Source organism: Bubalus kerabau, chromosome 16 (genome assembly GCF_029407905.1).
Source record: "Bubalus kerabau isolate K-KA32 ecotype Philippines breed swamp buffalo chromosome 16, PCC_UOA_SB_1v2, whole genome shotgun sequence".
Lineage (NCBI taxonomy): Eukaryota > Metazoa > Chordata > Mammalia > Artiodactyla > Bovidae > Bubalus > Bubalus kerabau.
Genome location: NC_073639.1, coordinates 64,376,542 through 64,399,195, shown reverse-complemented (window position 1 = coordinate 64,399,195; position 22,654 = coordinate 64,376,542). Strand labels below are relative to the sequence as shown.

Sequence of the window (22,654 nt, the reverse complement as noted above, 5' to 3'; positions counted from 1 at the left end):
CACAGCGGGAGGAGGCAAGGCCCGCATCTCCGCTGCGCAGGCTCCCCCGCGATAAGCGAGCTGCCCGTCAAATTTGTCTGGACTTCTGGAAGAGCCAATAAAGATAAGGCCTGGGTATTTTTGGAAGCCATTGGGTACTAACCCAAAACAAAACAAAACACAAACCTACTGCCCTTCTGAGAATTTTTTCTCTTTGTCAAATTACAGGAGGCCAGCAGAGCCCTGTTGATATAAATTGGCAACAGGAGTATTCCCTGCAGTAGCCCAAATGCCTGAAATAACCCGCCTCTTGCAAAAGATCAAAAACACAGGAGAGGAAAGATCCACAGAAGAGGCCAGGTCCTGAAAATTCACGTTCATCAGTTCCGGGCCTTAAACTTAGAAGTCCTTTAACATTAAGAGTCCTCCCTTTTCCCCCAGTCGTAAGCAACGTGAAAAATAAAAAAGGAGTCAAACAGAAAAGTCGAGAAAGCGGTCGCGCTGCAGTTCGTAAGGAGGCGCGCCCGGGTGCCCGAAGCCAGCACGGGGCCGCCGGCCTTCGGAGCACGTTCCCCTCATTTTTCTCGGCTCTCCAGCCCCAGCCGGGCGTTTTGTCGAGCGGCCTGACTGAGGGGAGCTTCTCCGAGCCTCAGCCGGGCCTGGTTCGCTGGAACTGCAGGCCTAAGCTTGGGGCTGGCGACGCCAAAGCGGTTCCCGGATAAGTCCTGAGCTTCCGGCGTTGAACCCGCCACTGAGATCCGATGCGAGGCACCTAATGGCCCAGGTTTTACAGGCATGTGAGGTCGGAACACGCAAAATAGCAGCTGCAGAACGGTTCAAGCCCTGAGGAGCCTGCCCCATGCTCTGATCGTCTTCCAATCTCTTCTACGTTCCCAAGTAGGGATTTCCTCCCTCAAAACCCGGGAACTCTGGGAAGGAGGCGCAAGAAATGCCGCCCCCAATTTTAGCAGCAGCTCCAGCAAAAGGCTGGATCCCACTCCCCCATCTGCCGTGGCCGGAGACCCAGAAATGGTACGGAGGAGATCGACTTCTAAGCACGATTCCCAAGCCGCCTCCTTCACCACGCCCTTGAGGTTCGGGGGAGGCGGTGATGGGAGCCCCGAAGCCGGCTCACAACAAAAGAAAGCGGTGCTGGCGTCCCCACGTGCGCTCCCCTGCACCCGCCGGCCGCGGGGACAATCCCACCCCGAGCCCTGGCCGAGGTTCCGGAGAGCTGGGGGGCTGGCGGGCCCGAACGAGATGCGGTTTGACAGAAGCAGGCCGCGCGTCCTGCAAACGTCCACGCCTCTCCCCCAGCCTCGGCTCCACGCGCCGGGCAGCTCCGGGCCGCGGAAAATCGCTGGCGAGCCAGGCCCTGCAGAATCCCCGGGCCAGGCTCGAGAGCCGCCTTGCGCGCCTCCCCGAGCCGCCTCGGCAGGCGGGCTCCCTCCCCAGTTTCCCGGGCCATCGGCGGAACGGTTACCTCGCTCGGTGAAGCCGGTGCATTCACCGCATTCCTTCTGACTCCTAGCAGGGAAGCCGGCGGCGAGGCGGGGGCGCGGGCATGGTGGCTCCGGGGTCTACGGGGGAGACTGCTTCCCCGGACTGGCGGCAACCGCTGCCTACAAAGGGAGCACCCACCGCGGGAGCCTCGCCGCAGCGACTGCCCACAATCCAACACACACCTCCTGCGCCGTGCGCTCGCTCTCCCTACAGGCTTCCAAGTTGTCAGGCGCCAGCAGGGCTCTCAAGAACGCCAAAACAGCAGCCTCCCGGAGCACCCCCAATCTCGGTGCCCGGTTCTCCCTTGCACCCCCAGGGAGGGAAAGCTGGGAGACAAGAGGGAGCCTGGGAATGGCTGAAGTCCTTGCTGAGCGCGGCTTCCAGGGTTAAAGTTCCGGAATCCGAGGTAAGAGTCTCTCTCTCTCTCTCCCCCTCTCCCCCTCTCAGAAATACAAGCCGACTCAGCTGAGCTCAGTGACGTTGGGCTGCCTTGATGCTTGCAGAGTACTGAAATTGCCTATCCAACTAGCTCCCACTGCACGCTGCCTGCCTCTGTCTGTCTCTTCCTCCCTCCCTCTCTTCCTCCCCCCTCCCTCTCCCATCCCACTCCCTCCCCCAACCACCTTTTCCATTAGATTTCCCGAACACTCAAATCACAACACGAGTCTCAAACCCAGACCTCGAGAGCACCCCCCTCCTCTCCACCCCCTTCCCAACCTCCATCCATCTCGGCTTCTCTGAGCGCGGCTCGGTGGCTGCGAAAAATCCTGCACAAATCATCGCAAACCCGCTCGCCTTCTGCCGGGGTAAATAATCTCGGTGTCGCGGGCGGTGCGGAGAACGGGAGTCTGAACGCACCAGGCGTGCACACACCCGCCGAGAGCCTCCTCTGCAGCCCGGCCCGCGTTCTCTCTCTGCCGCTGACCTCAAGACAGGAGAGCTGCCTGACCTCGCCTGGCCCAGCCTGCCGCCGCTAGCCGCCCTGACATCTCCCCCCTCCCCACTCATCACCCCGACTCTCAGGACTCCGGGGTGAAGGCAGGGTGAAGGTGCGTTGGGATGGGGGCCGAGATCAAAGATGCCCAGAAATTACCCTGGGCTCCCACCCGCCGCCCCCCCCCACCCCCAGAGCCACCAGACCTCCCTGGCTGGAGGTGTACACAGGCAAGTGCCCAGTTTTATTAAAATAATCAAACAGTCACTGGGGGCTGGCTGGGGTTTCATCTCCACTCGGCTCCTCTCTCTGCCCTCCCCTTGTCTGAAATGTATTATTTGGAGGGTCGGGTTGAAGAGGTCAATAGAAGCGTAAACACAGTCAGTAGGTCTTAGCCTGAGCAGACCCAGCTTGGAAAATCAAGAATTAGTGCTTGGAACACATGTCAGGGTTCCTGTTTCTATTTCTCCTTCGTATCTCCATCACCCTGATCTTTACTCAGGCTTGGTCTAGAGATTCAGGCCTGCAGGCCAAGGTCTGGGGAGAAGGGTGGAGGCAGGAGAACCACCCTGGAGATCGGAAGCCACCTCAGAAGACCACAGAAGTGTGATCTTCTGTGGCTCCTGGGAACTACAATCCCAGGGCAGGCCTGACGCATCGCTGCAGAATTCCAGAGTGGAGGACTGTCCAACCCTAAAATCGGGGCAACCAGCAAGCAAACCAAGCCCAGCAGTCTCTAGAGTTCTCACTCCACCTTCCAGGTTTGCTTTCAAACAACCTTTCCCCGAGACAGTTTATTTATTTGTGAAAACACCCTCACCCTTCCAAAATGTCAGCTCAGAGTACTTTGGGCTTGCTCAGGGGGCGACCCTCGGCCAAAGATGGAAAACAAACATGGTTTTAGGAGGAACCGGCATCTAAGCATCTCTGGCAGAAACGAAGGGGAAATCCAGAAAGAGCTCTCCAATCCCTTTAAATTCTTAGAGATTTGCGGATAAAAGAAGTTCCCATAAATAATCTGCAGGCCCCTCCCGGGAGGGAGAATTTGTACTCTCCCGAGTAATTGCCTGGCCAGACTTGCTTAGTTTGTGAAGTGCAGATCCTGAGGGCCACCGAGCGAAATTGGGATTTTGAGATCTCAAGAGAGAATCTGTTCATGCCGGGTGACACTGGGAGGCAAAATGAGTGCATTCTTATCTAGATAGCGAAAAATCGGGAGGCTGGGAGAGGAGGCATGCGGCGGGGTCAAGCTGGGGTGGTAAACCCATGGGAAGGTAGGCAGGCCGGTGCTAAGGCAATCCTATACCCCCCACCCCCAGAGCAAAACTCACCTCCAAAAATCCTGCCTCTTCTTTCCAGCGCAGAAGCGGGGAGTGACGCCCAGCTGGGAAGGATGTGTTCAGGTGGAGAGTTTGGAAAGGACCCCCCCCAAGAGAGACCCCTTTTAGGCCAAGCCTTCTTCCAGCGTCTGTCAAGGGTAGTAAATACTGGTACCTCCCAGCTCGAAGTTGGTTTGTGGTCCTCGACAAATTAAATATTACTGTTTATTACCAGGCATACCCCAATAAAATAAAGAGGCGACCAGGCGATACGGACTATCTCACCAGCCGCTGCACCTATAGGACGTGGAGACGTCACGAGTCACGCAACCGGCCCGCGCGCTGTCACGCTCGATTGGGGGGCAGCGGCGGGATGTTGATTTCTCGAATCCCCGACTTCCCCTACGACTCCCACCAGGGGTCTGCGCAACCACAAGTCCCAGACGCGTGGGCCAGGGGAAAAATAAAGAAATAAACAAATCCAACTCTCTCTGGGGAAAATGGGGGTGGCGGACAGCATCCCCAAATAGAACCAAGATCGATTTTCTTAGGGAGGGAGGAGGGGAGCTTTGGGCGAACGGAGGTGAGAATCCCACCTCAGCCCAAAGATTAGAAAGAAATCGAGTTGGGGGTAAGGGGGGCAGGAATCGAGGTCTCCTGAAGGAGGTTAAGAGAATCTTTTTTTTTTTCCCCCTAATTTTCTCAGGAGGAGCTCTCAGCATTGGCGTTTGAGGCGCCTCTATAACTGGTTAAGTTTGGGACGCGATAACTTAGTGCCCTCTTGCAGACGTGCATAGAAGCAATTACTGGGTTATCGCACAGAGGAAAAGAGACAGAGACGTTAGGACGAAGAGTCGTCCCCAGTGTTTCTGGCTGAGAAAAAGCCACATTCTGCAAATCCTCCTTTAGCTGGGTCTGGGGATGAAGCTAGTCCCAGCGTGGCCCGGCGGGGGTGGGGTGCGATTGGGTGGTGGAGGAGGGGAGAGGAGAAGGGTGATTTCTGTAGAGAAAAATTGCAGTGCCGGATCCTGTAGAAGGACGAGGCGCTCTATTTTGTTTTGTAATAACGATCATCATTATTATTGGTCTCATCAGTGGGCATAACTTCTAAGCAGCCCCGTGGTGGCTGCGCATAAGCCTTTGCGCGCAGCTGGAAATGCACTGGGTTCAGGGGTGAAACGTACCCCATAGACGTCCCCGGCAGCGCCGAGAAGAGAGGTAGGCCTACCCAACTCCTAGCGATCGAGCGTCCGACCTTCCGGAAAGGGTAAGTTCCCCGCCGAGGGGCTCCGAGGGAGCCCGAACTTCGGAATCTGGGCTCTCCCCCCAGCTTCGGAGTTCGAGACTGGGTTTCCGCGCGCGGCAAGCCCCCAGGGCTTTCCGAAGCATGGCCTGGCTCCAGGCCCCGTCCATCTGGGGCTGGAGCGGCAGCAAAATGTGCAGGAAGGCAGTCGACCGAGCAGCCTCAGAAGCTAAGGTCAGGCCCGTGGGGAAAGCGACCAGTGGTTTCCAGCGCCGGACGCGGGCGTCCCGGCCAGTTTGGCCGCAGACTCGGCTGCTTCCAGCAAATAGAACCCGCGTGCCTTTTCTCCGTCAGGCCTCAAGAACTTTCCCGAGCATCGCTTTCATTTATCAAATTATTAATAATTATTTTTTACCCAATGCAAGGTCCTTTGGGTGCAGCCTTTGCGCCCGCGGATGCCCAAGAGCGCAACCCGAAATCCTTCGCCCAAAACCTGGAAACGGGTTCCCATTTGACCTCTGGGCTGAGGTGAGCCGGAAACCGAGGCCTGGGCCCCAAAGGGGAAAGCGAAACTCCGAGCGGAGCGAGCTCTTTTCCTTTCAGTTCCTTTCTCTCGCATCCCCAGCGCGGGCCCCGCAATCACCCGGACCGACTCACGAAAGATTCCGCAGGCTCACCTTCCGAACCCGCTGTCCCAGAGGGGCCGGAGGCCGCACCACGGATAGAATAAACCGAAGACCTCAACTAGAGTTGAGAAGCTCCATTCTTTCCCCAATCACTGGACAGTTAACTGGAAAGAGAGACTTGGAGATACAAACTTCCTCCCTTCTTTCGGAGGACTGAGGCTTTTCCCGAACCGCCCCCAGCTCGGTTTTCTCCCGAAATGTGTTTTCCTCATTTTGCAAAATTCCTGCCCAGATTTTAATATTGCCATGCCTAGGAGAACAGAGCTTCCCAGTTTAAAAATCGAAAACAAGAAAACCAGGGCGTCCGCTGTGAATCTTTTTCCTTCACTCTTGCCTTCTACTTTTAAGAAAGCCGCATCCCAAACCACCATATTTCTTTCCTCCCCGAAGAGAACTCGCTTAAGAATTCAGTTTCCGTTTCTCCCCCCGACGTGTCCCCGCCTGACTCGGATCTCTGTGGAAGGCAGAAAGTAGGTAGAAGTGCGGATAGGGCTGGGAAAAATTAGTAAGAATTGTAACAACAGTGTTAAATGATGGCAAAAGTTAACTTTGACCAACTCGTTTTGCAAAAAAAAGAAAAAAAGGTCAGACTGAGGGTGGGAAAATCTCTCCTTTCTCAGGGGGTCACTTTGCCTGCTGCCTACTTAAATCTGGCTTTATTATGTTTTTTCCAGGACTTTAGTGTCGTCCTTCCCAATGTCTTCTTCGCTTCTCGGTTTCCTGCTTTTTGACCGGAAGTATTCGGGAACACTAGCGGTTATTATTTCAGAATATCCAGTATTCTCCAATATTTCCACCAAGAATTAGCACTGATACTTACTTTATCAATTAGGCGTGTTGATGTTGTTTCTTGTGCTTTAGAACTATCCGTCCCCACTCCCTCAAATTTGGAGGATGAGACCCCTCTCTACGACCACCACCACCCGCTTCAGGTTAATGAAATAAGAAATGGCTGTGGGAACATCGTTCTAGAGACTCAGCGGAGCTATCAGTGCTGGAGATTCCCAAGCTCCAAAGGATCGGAGAAAGCAGTATTACACTTAGGATGCAAAGGAGCCCCAGATCTTGCCCCTTCTGATTTGGCAAGTCCACAGTGGAAGAGAAAGGTGAGGGTCTTGAGCTGAGAAAGCCTGGAACAACCCTCCTCCCCATCCCCATTCCGTAGGCTGCTCTGAGCCTGAAAACTTCAACTGTATCTGCAGCCCAGAATGTGCAGAAAGGCCTCTGCATTTAGCCACCAGGTCTGTAGTCAGAATGTCCCCACAGCCCCCAGAAGTGGGGGGGGGGGGGAACAGACCACATTCCAGGGCTCTGGCTCTGTAAAGATAGAGATTTAGGGTAATACCTCCAGGTCTGGGATGCAGGCAGTGGGGTAGGGGGGCTGTCTGGATACCCCCCTCCCTCAACTGGAGGGTGCAATGGAAACTTGGGAGCTCGCTGCTCTCCGGGGCTCTGGAAAGACAAATTTTCTTTGGCAAAAGGAACGGTGTCGCGCTGTCGACACGGCAGACTATTTTTCTTGTTTCCTCACAAGGAGGGAGGGGGCAGAAAAGAAAGCAAGAAAGAAAGGGAAATTAAATCCACACGTGTTAAGCTTGCTCAAAGGGCCAAATTCAAAACCAGAGACAAAACTCTGGAGTCCTCCAGTGCTGGCAGCCCGAAGGGCCTCTTTCCAGCCAGCCCCGGCCTCCTGGAGCCCAGCGTCCCCACCAGAGAGAATTCGATCCTATGTTTCATAAAGCATTTTATTTAAGGGGGAAGGGACATGGTTTCTCTCTGTCTACCTGCGTAGAGGCAGAACCTGTAGCAGAAAAAAGAGAGATGGCCTGTTGTGAGAATAATTAACTCCTTTAAGAAAGCCCAGCTTGCCATCTCCCAGTCAACCCAGTGATTCAGGTCACCGTCGCCCTATGGCCAAAGTGAGGCAAGGCCAGTGATATGGGAGATCCCTAAATTCTTATCAAGCCTTGGGCTTACCTGTTTTAAGAGAAACTTAAAGGCTGTTTTATGCACTGGGAATAGCCAAGTTTATTTGCGGAGCTTAAGCCTCCTCTTCGCTTTGGGGAGAAACTTCCGGAAAACGAGCTGTGCAGGGGTAGAAGCGGGTGGAGGATGGAGGAGGCCACCCCGCCTGGAGCTGCGAGTGAAAACTCTAGTAATGACCTTGAGGAGGTGAAGGGAGGCGGCGGGGCGGGGTGGTGCGGGGTGCGGATGACGAGGGCGGCCAAACCCCGAACTGGAAGGATCCGTCACCGAAAGGATTGCTTGGTCGAGACCTCTAATTTTTCTTCCCTTTCAGCTCGGGCCGCTGCGGGTCTCCTCTGGCCTCCTGGTGCTGGGTTTCTGGCTTCTGGGGGCAGCCCCGACAGAAGGGTCCGGAAGTAGGGACCCTGAACATCTCACTCCCCCATCATAGCCACAATCACATCCGGAAAACACTGGGGTGAAACCGACAGAGGCTGGCCGTGGGGTGCGACTGACAGGTTCTTAGTGGAAAAGTTCCCGGCAATTGTTTCCGCAAGGGCCCTGGGTTTCCTGGTCGCCATGGCAACCCCGAAGTGCCCCCCTTGTACGCTCTCGACCACCGGACCCGGAGGACAATCGCCTCGCACTTTGGCCGCGCGCTCTGAGGCCTGCAAGGCGCTTCCGCCCTTTGGTCTGGGCTTTCCGGAGGCTCTTCTGTGGATTCAACACGGCAGGGATTGAAAAACTCCTCTCCTTTTTTAAACGAGGGAGAAAATCTAGGATTTCGTAGAATCTCTGCAGGGTCGGTTGGGGGGGCGGTCTCCAGCAAAAGCTCCCACTTTTGAACTGAGAGAGATGACTTCCGAGACGCGCGCCCACGCAGCGAGTTGGATACATCCATTCAAGCCCGCATCCAGAACATCTCAGCGCGGGAGGGGGGATGGGCTTTGAGGAATCGGGGGTCTCTTAACATTCACTGGTCACCCCCATCAGCACCCGAGTTTCCCTACGTTCTTTCCAGGTAACCCTTTCTCCTGCCTGGAATAAGGTCTCCTAAGAAGGAGGAGAGACGTGGGGAAATTAATGTTTGCAAGATCTTAAGAAAAAAAAATAAACTATACTCCTTTTTAAAGGAGAAAAATATTCTATTGTGCTATAAAGAGCATGTGCTGTAAAGAGGATGTGCTATAAAGAGCATTAATAATATTTGGAGGTCGCAGTCAGTGCTTTCTCAAAACTGCTAGCAAGGGAAATGCCCCTCCTTCTTGGTGGAGTGGCAGATGGACAATAACAGGGCGGCTTTTCTGTTCTCCTTTCGGAGGCAGCAAGCTCTCAGAAAGAACTGAGGTGCTGACCAGCTTGGACAGCGGGCTTGGCGGGATGGAGGGAGCCAGAAAAGGGTTGGCCTCTGGAGGAGTTCAGTTCTGCTCTGGGTCCATCTCACCCTCCCTTGTTTCACTCTCTGCTGTGGACCTCATTCATCTCCTAGCTGTTCAGGAAAGCCAAAACTTCTCTCCATTTCCAGAGGGGCAGAGATTGTCCCCAAAAGGTCTTGGCTGGCCTTGCAGGGTCCCTACCCACTTTTCCCCCATCTGAGTCTGGAATACAGCCTGCAAGGGTTCCCTTAGCACACCTGAAACCCCATCTTCTTTCCTCCCCAGAATTTTCCATTCGTATTTTCAGAAGAGTCCTGCTTGCGTCCACACAGTCACCAGGAGAGAGGCTCAAATAGCCATTCAAGTCATTATTACCAGAGGTGCCGTCAGAGCTAACGTTCATGGCAGGCCAGGGGCTCTTGTAACATGGTCTCACTAGTTCAGCTCCTTCTAAATAGCTCCATGAGACAGTGGCTCCTGACCAGTGGCACTCCTGTGGGGACCTGAACCCAAGCACTCAGACTCCAGAAGCCAGGAGCTCCTCTTTTGCGACAAGCCAGGGAAAGGGAGGGAACAGGAAAATGTCTCTCGAATGGTGGAAGGTGGGGTGCAAAGAGCACTTTGTAAGCATCTAAAGGCAGAGTAAGGCAGTTGCTCCCTGACTTGTGGGAGAAAGGCTTAGATCTTTTGTGTCACTGTCTCCTCTCCCCCACTCTCAGGGAGGAGGCAGAGGGACTCAGAAGAGAGTGGGCACACAGCCCCAGGTCCCCGAGCATTTCGCAGGATGAGGGGAGCTGGGGGAGGAAGATGGGACTCCACTGCCGCCTCCTCTGCAAACCTCAGCGTCCTGTTCCCTGGCCCATATTCCTCACAGTTTCAAGCCAGGACACTCTGTCTCCTGGAAGGAGAGAAACAGGGTGGCTAAGATGGAGGGGGAGAGGAGACGTGCCTGGCTTCATTTTTGGAAACACATAATGAAGCTCCGAGAGGGTAGGGAGAGTCACACAGCCTGTGCTGGAAATTCGCCCCCTCTCTGCTCATCCCTAGGCTTCCCACGTTTAGGTACAGCCTGAGAAGGGACCTCAGCCGCTTCTCCAGGGAACAGCGAGGTGGTGCTTGGAAGTACAGGCTCAGCTGGCTGAAGGTAGAGCCAGCCTGGGGTCTCCCAAACGCTCCACAGAGGGAGTGTGCCAGTGGAGGGTCTCAGGGAAGTCCTGGGCCTCTTAGGGGTCCCGGACTTGGGATCTAGAGGAGCCTGTGCCTGGCATCGATCCTACAGCCTCCCCAGTCGTGCCTGCCTCACCTTCCCACTTCTAGACCCTTCTTCCTGCCGCCTGTTTGCCCAAGAGCATACCTCTCCCAAGCTGGCTCTGGGCGCGGCGCTGGCTGCCACGAATCCAAGTTAGGAAGGGAAGGACTTCTCCAGAAATGGGGCAACTCTGAGATCCAATGAGAGCCAAGCCCCACGACAGTACCCCAAGGGAGGCAAAAGTGGTCTTCAGTTTCCAGATTCCTCTCTGGAGCTGCCAGCCGCCACGCCTGGCCGCCATGGCCGATGCCTCCCACCTCCATGCAAAATGCTCATTCTGTTGGGTTGCCCTGTCTCCAGGGTCCCCGATGACTTCCATGCACCCCCACTTCCAGGACGGTGGTGGACCAGACACCAGCTGGGTTGTTTGCGTTTTCTCCCAGACCTCTCCCATGCCAGTTCTTCTCCAACAACAGCTGCCCCAAGGAGGAGAGTTACCAGCTCCTGGTGCCTCTGAGGGAGTGTCCAGGACTCAGGAGTGGGTACCTGACCCCACAACACCCGAATCTGTGCACAGGCAAGGGCTGGTCCTAGCTCATCCCCCAACCTCCTCCCCAGTTTCCATCTTGTAACAAAGCTAGAGTTGCTATTTCCCACCTGAAGAGGTGGGCTGTCTGTCTCCTTGCGTGTGGCTGAAGAGGACAGTATCTTTAAATCTCTCTAAATGGCAGTGTGTCTCGTGAGGAGAGACTACGTGTACCTCTCTGCTGTTGTTTTAGTCTGTGTGTGTGTGTCGTTGTGTGGCCTTCCTGGAGAGAGCACTGAAAACACACACACACACACATATATTTTTGTGCACCTCCTTATGTGAAAACACTCTCGCCTATCCAGCATTGGGGTCCTGAGTGTGTGTGGCACAGGCTGGTGTGAGTCTGTGTGTCCTTGTGGAATGCCCTGTGTGTGTGTGTGTGTGTGTGCAGCCTGCAGGGCAGTCACCACCCAAACATCATCGTGGGGCAACTGGTGTCCTGGGCTCATAACTGAGTGTTCAGCTACCCTCCTTTTTTTATGGGCCACTTTTATGATTATTATTTTTACCAACGGCTCCAAGCGGAGGTCTGTGCGCCTGGGCCTCCTGGAAGGCAGTCACAACTCAGCCGTTCAGCCGGGAGGCCAAAGGGTTCGTGTACAGGCAGCCCAGGCCACTGGAGTCTATATTTGGAAACAAATTCCACAAGCACTTCCTGGGAACTGGGCGGAAGTGGAGGGGAGTGGAGGGGACAGTGTGGTAAATGAAGTCCCCTCCCAACCCTTCCCCCGACCCCGGGGCTCCAGGGAAGCCCCCCACCACTCCTGGCAGGTTGGAAATGTCAGGTGTAATAATGTGCTGGATGCACACCTGGACAGGAGGCGGGGCGGTCACTTCCTCTGCAGGCAGAGTTCAGGAAGTGGGGAGCTGGTACACAAGCACGCCCCACCCACTGGCCCATAGCGCACATACACACACCTGCCCGCGCCTCCACCATGGGCACATGCGCCCTGCACACACCGCCAGGGACTGCCCCAGTCCCAGAAGGAAGAGGAGGTGACTCTAAATCCTAAGCATGTTTCCTTCTCAGAGGTTGGTTCTAAGAAATCAGGTGTTGCTGTCTGGCTGCTCACCCCCAGGTGCCCCCCCAAGTGGCCTTTACCTTGTCCCCCAAGGCCGTGGAGAAGGGGACGACAGAGGATGAGATGGTTGGATGGCATCACCGACTCAGTGGACCTGAGTCTGAGCAAACTCCTGGAGATGGTGAAGGACAGGGAAGCCTGGTGTGCTGTAGTCCATGGGGTCACAAAGAGACACGACTGAGGGGCTGAACAACGACCAAGTCCGTGTGGTCCCAGTGGGCTTGCTCCAGGGTGGATCCCGGTCCACCCAGGGTCACAGCCACTCGCAGCCGATCCGCCTGGAGTCCAGGTAGGGGCACAGCACTTACCTGGGCTAGTGAGCTCCCACTTCCACCAGCCCCACCTGGAAAGCAGCAAGGTTTCTGGCCACTTCTGCCCCACGGTGCTGGAGGGAGCTGACTTGCCTGTGCCCGGGGTCCTGGCCCCTGGCTGATGCCACTGCCATGGCCCTCTGACCCTGAAGGGTCAAGCAACAAAATGCCCCAGATCCAGCCACTTGGGAGCCACTTGGAGCACACACAGCCACACACGACCACCCACTGCATATATAGGAGCAGCATCTGTGTCACACAAACACATACACACTCACGTCAGGCAGAGTCACCCCTTACACATCTTGGTGCAGCATTTTGCTTTTTTTTTTTTTCCTGCAAACAACAGTGACCTTACCCACCATTATGCATTCACACACACACACACATACAGACACACTGATTCTGCCACACAAATACACAGACACACTCCTATCCTCAGTCTCACACCAGCTCCCCCAGGCACATACATATCTGTTCAGTCACACACACACTCTCATGCTCATTGTCATACAAAGACACACATTCACACAGAATCAGACACACACAGACACACAATCATGGTTGTGCACACAGCAGGTTCACACTTGCACATATGTGCACCTTAATTCAGTCACAAGCGGTCATGCTGGCCCACAGTCATGGACAGAAAGTCACACAATTATAATCCTTCACCCTGAGTCACACACCAGTCTGTGTGTGTACATGCACGCACATGCACACACACATACACACACGCCTTCACACCATCATCCTCACATCCGCTCACCCATGATTTGTACTCCGTCACTGTGTCCACGCCCACCCTGGACGCCAAGTCTCCTCTCCTGTAGCCTGCCCACGGTGCCATCAGGGCAGGCTGCCCCTGACCAGCCTGGCAGAAAACACGAGGTGGGCACGATCAGGGCTTATTACCGAGGTAGCACCTTCTCTAGAGGGAAGCCCTTGATTCAGCATCCCTCCCCAGGCAGGGAATCACCAGACTGGGAAGAAGGATGCTGGGGAGGGGGTTGTGGTTTGCAGCAGGCAGGGAGAAGCCTCCTCCAGTTCCAGCCTCAGCGCTGCAGCCCTCTCCTCCCACGCTGCCTGTCAACCCCCCTCCAAACACCTGGAGCTCTGACATAGACCCATCTAGAGGGCGGGACCCAAGGGAGCTCTCAGTGTCAACTAGTCCATCTCTTTGATTTTACATGTGGGGAAACTGAGGTCTAGAGGCACAAAGATCAGGAAGGAAACTGACAAATTCCCTAAGGAGTTTTGAAGCGGAGCTAGGACTGGGACCCCCATCTTCTGCTCCTTGTGGAAACCACACTGCAAGATTACTGGACACCCCACCACCACCACCAACCACCATGACTGCCATCACCACCCTTCTACCTACTGGTTTGACCCAGCCCCCAAGGATGCCTGAGCGACCTGCCTGTAGGTAAAAATGAGGCATCAGCTCATGTCCCATTCCTGCTGCTGACTCTCAAAAAGAAATAAATAATAACAAAGGCAGCTCGAAGAGTTTGTGATAAAATCCCAACTCCTGGACTTTCCTTGTGGTCCAGTGATTAAGATTCTGTGCTTGTACTGTAGGACATGTGTTTCACCCCTGGTCAGGGAACAAAGACCCTGCAAGCCATGCCACATGGCTTTAAAAAAAAAATTCAATGGTTCTTTGGGAATTCCCTGGCAGTCCAGTGGTTAGGACTCCATGCTCTCACTGCCAAGGGCCCAGGTTCGATCCCTGCTCTGGGGCCTAAGACCCCACAAGCCTCTCAATGCAACCCAAAAAAGAAAAAAAAATCATTTCTGTATTTTTAAGGCAAGTCCCTTCTCTGCTCCTCCTGCCCCATCTCCTGCCCCCTTTCTGACACCACATTCTGTCCACCTCCTTGTCAGTTCTTCATTTGCACCAACCTCCGTTCCCACCCCAGGACCTTTGCATATGCCATTGCCTCTGCTCCCAGCTCTCCTCATGATGTCTCCTCCTATCATCTTCGCTACATGCTTGTTAATCATCTGCCGCCACCACAGGCTCTAAACTATGGAGGACAGAGATCATGACTGCCTTATTCAACACAGCATCCATCCTTTTTACATAGTCTGTGCTAGATGAATATCGACTGAAGATATCGTAACAGATGCATTCAGACCCAAGACATAGACAAAGCATATATAAGGAACTGATAAAATGCAGAAGACGCCCAGGACTATAGGACTCTCCCCGCTCCCTGCAATAAGAATAGAAGCCTGAAGGGTGATAAGCTGGGAGGGAAGAAAACCTCCCCGCAGCATGTTTTTGGCTTTCAGGGCTGCTTCCTCTCTGCCTGCTGCACATGCCCCCACCCCAGACTGTCCCTGCCTTGTCCTCTGGCCTTTCTTCAGTGCCCCCTTCTGTCTGTTCCCAGGAGCCTGGACAAGGAGCCAGCAGATAAGTGAAAGTGGTATTTTTATAGGCTGATAAAAAACCATGCTTATCTAGAAAGCTCTGTCCCATCTCCCCAAGTGTCCCTAATTGGCCATTTGCCCAATGCCCTCTCCACTGGGGCTGCAGGCACTCTCTCTTGCCTCCGCTCCATCCCCCTCTGCCCTTCCCCCCCCCCCATCCTGGGGGAGGGGAGGGGGAAACCTTGGCCAGAAGGATTTTGGGAGGGAGGGAGGTGAGAGGACATGGAGGGGGGTTGCTGAGGGAGGGGGTCGCACTTCTCCAAGTGGGTTTGCTGTGCCACTATTTAATGGTGCCAACTATATTAAATTCTATATTCTTGCAGCCTCTTAAATCCATTTATGGCCCATGCTAGACCCTGAGCTGTAATAATAATAAAAATAAAAGAAAGGATTTATGCGCCCTGGGTGTGGACCCGTCACTGGCAGAAAAAAAAAAAAAAAAGCTGTTTCTAGCTGATCCTGTTGGCCCATTGCCCACTGCCTGACCTCCTGTTTCGCCCTGGGTAGAGGCTCCCAGGAGCCAGAGGAGGAGGAGAACTGGGCTCCCAGTGAGATGGGGAGATTCAGGGAGCCGAGAAAAAAATCAGCTGACAAGGCACATTTGCTGGGCTGTTTTTCAACCCAAATTTTCTAGGCTAGTCTCTCCACTTCTCTCTTTTAGGTTCGTGGAGAAGGACACTTGTATTATATTTTCATTTCTTGTATTCAGTTATATTCAGAGCAAATCTAGACCCAAACTGTGACCAGGAAGTGAGGAGAGTGCAGATACCTGGGGTAGAAAAGGCCTGGAGAGGAAGCTGGGTATGTGGGTTCCTCAGCTCCCAGGCTCCACTGCAGGCTCAAACGCTGACCCTGTCACTTCCTGGTGGTGGACCAACCAAACAAGTCTCTCCACCGCTCTGAGCCTCAGTTTCTTGATCTGTACAATGGGACTCATTAGAATACCAGCCTCAGATAGCCCCTCTGAGAGAAGAAGATATGATTTAGTGTATGTCAAGCATCTGGCAGGGGCTTCGAGTAGGGCTTGGTGAAAGCACTGTTCTGAAGAAGGCCAGTCCTTTCTGGAAGAGAAGAGGCAGGCTTCAGTGAAGGTGCAGCCTGGGATGGGGAGAGGAGAAGGGAAAAAAGGATGCGGACCAGACTCAAGAGCCATATGTGTCGCTGGTCCGCTGGGAAGCATTAGTACCAACTTACAATGTCTGGAGGGAGGAGCTGGGCCTCCAATGATTAAGGTTTTGGGGGCATGGGAGGCAGGGAAAGGACAGATGAACGAGGCAAGAACTATTCATGACCTGGTTTGAAGGGCCCAGAGACCATTGGCCCCAGTTCCTGCTTGAGAAGAAGGGAGTGACTCTCCTTTGCAATTTCATTATCATCAGACAGGGGTCCTCCCTGGACTGCTGGTGCTTAAGAACTTAAGTTGTAACCATTGACTTCCAGGTCTGATTCCCATAAGATAACATCCATTCAGGGGCAGGAAATGTATAATTGTCGCCCAGCTCCCAGGCCATCAAGAAATGCTCATAGAGTGAATGGCTGAAAGACTAAATGGAGGGACTTCCCAGGTGGTTCAGTGGCTAAGATGCTGCGTTCCCAATGCAGGGGGCTTGGGTTCAATCCCTGGTCAGGGAACTACATCCCATATGCTGCAACTAAGACCCAGTGCAGCCAAAATAATCAAGCAATTAATTAATTTGAATCAATTAACTAAACTTTAAATTTTTAATTCAATTTTAAGATTTAATTAATTTAGTTAATTAAAATTTTGTAAGCAAAAATAAACATTCTTGTTGTAAGCCACTGGTGTTAATAGTTCTTTGTTACATAGCCTTATCATGGTAGCTGATACAAGGTCTTGTGCTAAATCCACCCCGACTATTCCCCCATTCCAGTTTTTAAGAAAAGGCGTTTTACTGCAATGAAGACCTGGGAGTGTCAAATAAATAAAATAAATTTTTTAAAAATATTTTTTTTTAGAAAGAAATGGCATTCATTTAAAATTTCCAATTACAAATTTTCAGGCTTGGGCTTTAATTTCAAGGGTTGGTTATTTAAAGCATAAGAAATAGATTGGTGCTTCTGGCTTCAAACCGTGGAAACTAGGGCAGACAAGGAGTGAGGGAGTACTTCTGTTAAGTCAGGTCTACACTGAAGCAATTTCCTGGTTCATGTGGAACACATAGATCTGGGCTTAATGAGGCCGGGTGAGTGAGATTCTTCTGAGAAACACTAAGGCAGGTTATTCCACAGCCCAAATTATCAGGCCTGAGTAGACAGCATTCACCCGCTCCTCTGTATACAGCATCCTGATATCAGGAAACAACCCCTGCTTCAATTACCCAAGACACCACTAATTAGCATATTCCATCCCCCAGCTACAGTGATTGGTTCAACAATGAGCATGTGTCCAAATCCTATCCAATCAGAGACTACTGTGGGACTTTGGCCAGAAATACTGAGAAAAGAAGGTCTCTGGCTATATAGTACAGGGAACTATATTCAATGTCTTGCAATAACCTATAATGGAAAGAATCTGGAAGATAATTTATATATTAGTCGCTCAGTCATGTTCGACTCTTTGAGACCCCATGGACTGTAGCCTGCCAGGCTTGTCTGTCCCTGGGATTCTCCAGGCAAGAATTCTAGAGTGGGCCCATATGTGTGTGTGTGTGTGTGTGTATATATATATATATATATAATTGAAACAATTTTCTCAACACCTGAAACATTGCAAATCAAGTACACTTCAATTAAAAAAAAAAAAAAAAAAGGTCTCTGTTTACTGGACTTAGAATTTTAAGGATGGAATGCCTAGCACTGCTGATAACCATCTTGCTTCACCAGGGGAAAGCCTGCCCAAAATGACAAGCTCCTGACATTGCTAAGACTCAGTGTTCCCACATGTAAAAAGAGAGAATAATCGTGTCCCCTCTTAGAATTATTAGGAGAGTTTGAATGAGATAATACATGAAAAGCTACCAGGTGAGTGATCTGTAGAGTGATCTGTAAATGTTAGCTATTGTGGTGAATTTGGTGTAACCATTGGCCTAAATCTGTATCTGATATTTAGCTTGTAACTAAAAATAAACGATCTATATGCTTTCCATCTGTACATGGATGCCGGTAAACATATTGTATGGCATCTACTTCCAGATGAGCTAGTACAATTCCAAGCTGGTCTTTCCAAGCAGAGGGAATCCTAACTTTTAATCAGTCACGTCCTTTGACTTGCTCTAGTGAAGGAGAGGTTTGAAATGAGCCGCCCTGAACTCTCCTTGGTCACCAGAGGCACAGATGTGGCCACTGCAGAAAGGACTGTCTGTAGAGGGTCAGTTGAGTTTGGGCGAGGTTTATTCACAGGGTCATCCTCAGTGTCTCCCTTTCCTCCAGGGCTGTGTTTATTTCCTAGGGCGGCTATAACAAAGTACCCTAGACTGAGTGGCTTACACAACAGAAATGTATTATGTCAGAGTCCTGCAGCCAGTCTAGGAGATGACACTTGTCAAGCAAGAAACATCACCCTAAATTTCTGCCTTGGATCACTCAAGTCTCTAGGGAAAGGAGGGGCATGTCTCTTTGGAAAGAGGAAGCTTCCGGATGAGACATCAGCTCATGCTGTGTTCCCAAGGAAGTGTCTGCCCCGTGGCAGTGAATGAAGCTAAGATGGCAAAATGTCTCCAGCAGCTCAACACCCAAAAGCAAAGGTGTTGTTGGTTCAAACACCTGGAGAGATCTGGGGATCGTTTTTAGGACAACGCAGCTGCAGGCTGTCACGGTTCAGGCTTCCCACTGCCCACTCACCCCCGCCCTCATAGCTCATCTGGTAGCCATGCCTTGATTTACATAAAGAGACATGGAGTGAATGTGTTGACTCATCTGCCAGATCTCAGTAATGGACCTGGAGCAACTTGCATTTCAATAAAGGAAGGTGTTTGCACAGCCCATGTGGATCACGAGGACAACATCCTCTTTTCACAAGAAAGTTAGTCTCCATTTACTTATATCAAAAGCCTTATTTCCCCTTCCACACCCCTAAAAAGAAAAAGCAAACCATTGGGGGCTGTATTATACCAAGAGACCCCAGGAAGTTTTTAAGCTAGGGGATGATCTTGCTCAGAGTTGACTTACAGGTTCTCTCCCACTGGATCTTGAAGATGTCTCAAAGAATGGTCCAGGAACTTCCCTGGTCGTCCAGTGGCTAAGACTCCATACTCTCAATACAGGGGACCCAGGTTCGATCCCTGGTTGGAAAACTAGATTCCACATGCCACAACGAAGAGTTCCCCCATGCTGCAACTAAGAAATAAATTTTCCATGCTGCCAAATAAAAAGATTAATTTAATAGAAAGGCTTTTAAAAAAAAAATGGTCCAGGGCTTTCCTGGTGGCTCAGTGGCAAAAAATCCACCTGCCAAAAAAGGAGACCCGGGTTCAAGTCCCTGGTCCAGGAAGATCCCACATGCAGCAGAGCAGCTAAGCCCATGCACAACAACTACTGAGCCTGTGCTCTAGAGCCCAGGAGCCCCAAGAACTGAGCCCACGTGCCACACTACTGAAGACGGGTGCCCTGGAGCCTGTGCTCTGCAACACAGGAAGCCACTGTGATGAGAAACCCGGCCCCACTCACCACAACCAGAGAAAAGCCTGCACAGCAACGAAGACCCAGCACAACCCAAATAAATAAAGAAAATTATATTTTTAAAAAATGGTCGAAAAGTCAAGGTGGCTGACTTAAGGGTTGGGAAATCTGAACTAAGCCCTTTCATCTCTCTGGCCACATTCTGGCTGGAAGTCATTACCATCTGTTTGGATCTGGGTGAGCAGAGGGTCGGGCAAGTGGTCGCTCATACCAGCCGCAGTCCAGTTCTCACATCTCAGCAGCCCTGGGCACTTGCTTTCATTCTCGTGCCAACCATGGATTCTGTGACACAGCTGAATGCCCTGTGAAAGGCGTTAGTGGACTTGGGTGACCATGAGTGAGTTACTAAACTTCTCTAAGCCTCATTTTCCTCTTCCGTGAAACGGACCTACTCATACCTCCCTTCTAGGATTGCTGAGAGGATAAAGTAAGATATTCATGTTTATCACTTAGCACACCACCGACAGAGGGCCAGCAGATGTGTCGAGAATCATCCTTCTTCCTCTCTGTGGTCCATGTGTAGAACTGAGAAAGCTTGTTTCCTTTAACCCACAACAAAGCATTCAGGCCTTTTAATGGAAAGCAAAAAAAAAAAAAAAAAAAGCCAGTCCTCAGTAGATTATTTCTCAAGTGATGAGACTGTGAACACCCACCTTGTAGGGAGATTTCGAGGATTATAAGTAAGGCTTGAGGAGTGCTTGGCACACCACGTAGAGAACAGCACAAAGGCAGGAAATTGAGTGTAATTTCAAGCCTAAGTGGTGAATCAGATCAAGGCACCCATGAGACTACATTTGCTAAGCTTTAGTCACTGCTGTCCCCTTTACACCCCACTTCAGCTCAAATGTTGGCACTTAGTTAATGCCCCAGGGGTCTAAAGCTGAGACCATCTTTTCCATCTATTTCTCTGGACCAGCTGGAAGAGATTTGAGCTATACCTGAAATTCATGTAGTACTCTAACCCCATCTTATTCCAACCTCCAGGGCTATCAAGCAGGGGCTTGTGATTTCAGTAGACATTGGCAGAGTGTCTGTTGTGTGCCCAGAACTATTTTTAATGCTGAAGTTGAAACAGTGACCAAAATCAGTAAACATCTCTGCCCTCAAGAAGCTCAAATTCTAATGTTAGGCTGCTCAACCACAAATGAAAAGGGGGCTTGGACAACTCTGTATCAATTGCATTCTCCCTGGTTTTCTCTCCAGTGTTAATCTGGAAAGGATCATGTGGGTCTTTACTTGCAAATAAAGGGTGGAATCTATTAATAACCATTATTATCAGGACCATGTTAGTCACTCAATCATGTCCGACTCTTTGAGACCCTAGGGACTGTAACCCATCAGGCTCCTCTGTCCACTGTATTCTCCAGGCAAGAATACTGGAGTGGGTTGCCCTTCCCTTCTCTAGGGGATCTTCCCAACCCAGGGTTCGAACTCAGGTCTCCTGCATTTCAGGCAGATTCTTTACCATCTGGGCCACCGGACGGAATCTGTCCACGCGGAGAGGTAAATAGAGATACCGATACACAAACACAAAGCTCGAGATGCAGAAAAGGATTTGAGTATGGCCATTGTAGCAGGCATTTTACTAAATGTGCCACTTACTTTAACTATAATTTAATCTTCACGACAGCTTATGAAATGGATACTGTTATGGGTTCCTGTTTATGGATAAGAATATATATATGGAACATATAGAGAGAGAGAGAGGGAGAAGGTGTGCACTGGTTAGTTATAAACCCAGAGCATCCAGTAACTACTATCTTGGAAAACCTGATCTAGTAATGAGTCCAAAAGAGAGAAACAGAGGCAAAAGACGAAAAGACATCATTGAGGTCCTTGATACACATGTGCCTGAAGCTGACACACCCCTAGACTTTCCAGTGCAATAAGCCAATAAAATCCTCTCCTTCTACTTTTTTTTCTCACTTAAGCCACTTTGAGTTAGGCTTCGGTCATCTGAGTGGACTCAGTTGAGAACTGCATGGGTCCTGACAATTACAGCCACATTCTGTGACCACTAGGTTGAAGGCACTTGGCTTGGCAACAGGTGTATGAGAATAAATATGATCCGGTTCCTACTCTCAATGGTCCCACCCACAGTCTAATAAGAAGATGAACATAAAAGTTACTATACAAGGGCTTCTGATTTTTCCTCAACCTGTCCTCCTTGCTTGAAATAGCCTCTCTTTTTTTCTACCTACCTATCCAAATTCTCATCTCATTCTGGCTTAGAGGGGCCAGCCCAAGTTCACACTCCTTCATGAGTCTTCATTGACCACTGATTCCAGAAGGATCAAACCATCAAACATCCCTGGTATTTGACACTGTATACCCTATCCCGCCAACTTCGTTCACAGCTCATGTGGGTAAAATATAGACACTGACTGGTAATCATAATTAAGAAGTGTTTTGGAATTCACTAAATCATATAAGTAGTCTAGGTGGTGATTGGAAGGGCATGTGGTAATGAAGGAAGGGGGTTAATGGCATTTGCCAAGAGAGAGTAGCTGATAAAAGATTTTCAGATGAACATGAATTTCTCAGGCCTGAGAAACCATTAGAAACATCTGACAACATTAACGGCATCTTGAACCATGAATCGGAGCCAGAAACTATTTAGAACAGTTCAGCCTGATTAAAAATGACTGCATTTCACCAAATGCTAAAATCTTTACCTAAAAATTATGATGAGTTACACTCACTGGGGATTAGTCACCCTTCTCGTGTGATAAGCACATTTGTAGATGACAACATTTCTGTGAATTTGCCAAGAAGGCAACAAGAGGGCAGTGCTTCAACCCACTTTCCACTACTCTTTTTTGTGGTTCGTATGTCATCATCTTGGATCTAAATAAAGCCTAAATCCATGCCTGTGCATGGCTAATCACTGGACTGTAAAATGGAGACTGCCATGAACAGTCTATATCCTTTATATTAGTCTGCTCAGCTTGCCATAGCAAAGTACCACAGACTGGCGTGGGTGTGGGGTGCTTAAACAGCAGAAACTAAATGGAAATCACAGTTCTGGAGGCTGGAAGTCCAAGATCTGGGTTTCTTCTGAGTCCTTTCTTTGGCTTTTAGATGGCCACGTTTTCCCTGGGTCTTCTCATGGTCTTTCCTCTGTCTGCGTTTTTGTGTGTGTCCTAATCTCTGCTGCTATGGGGACACCAGTCAGAATGGACTAGGGCTCACCTCTATGACCTCATTTTGCCTTAATTACCTCTTTTAAAGACTTGTCCCCAGATACAGTTACATGCTGAGGGACCAGAGGTTAGAAATTCAACATATGCGTTTTTAAAGGACACAATTCAGCCTATAACATACTTGCACTTACTGGTTAAGGA

General features: G+C 51.1%; 1 protein-coding gene across 1 annotated transcript in view; it reads right to left on the bottom strand.

Annotated features, from left to right (window-relative positions):
• TBX5 (T-box transcription factor 5) overlaps positions 1–1,807 on the bottom strand; it is a 49,937-nt gene extending 48,130 nt beyond the window's left edge. The window contains exon 1 of the mRNA XM_055549997.1: positions 1,463–1,807. The gene's annotated coding sequence lies outside the window, so the exon portion shown is untranslated. The remainder of the gene's footprint in view (positions 1–1,462) is intronic.
• Positions 1,808–22,654: the final 20,847 nt, after the last annotated feature.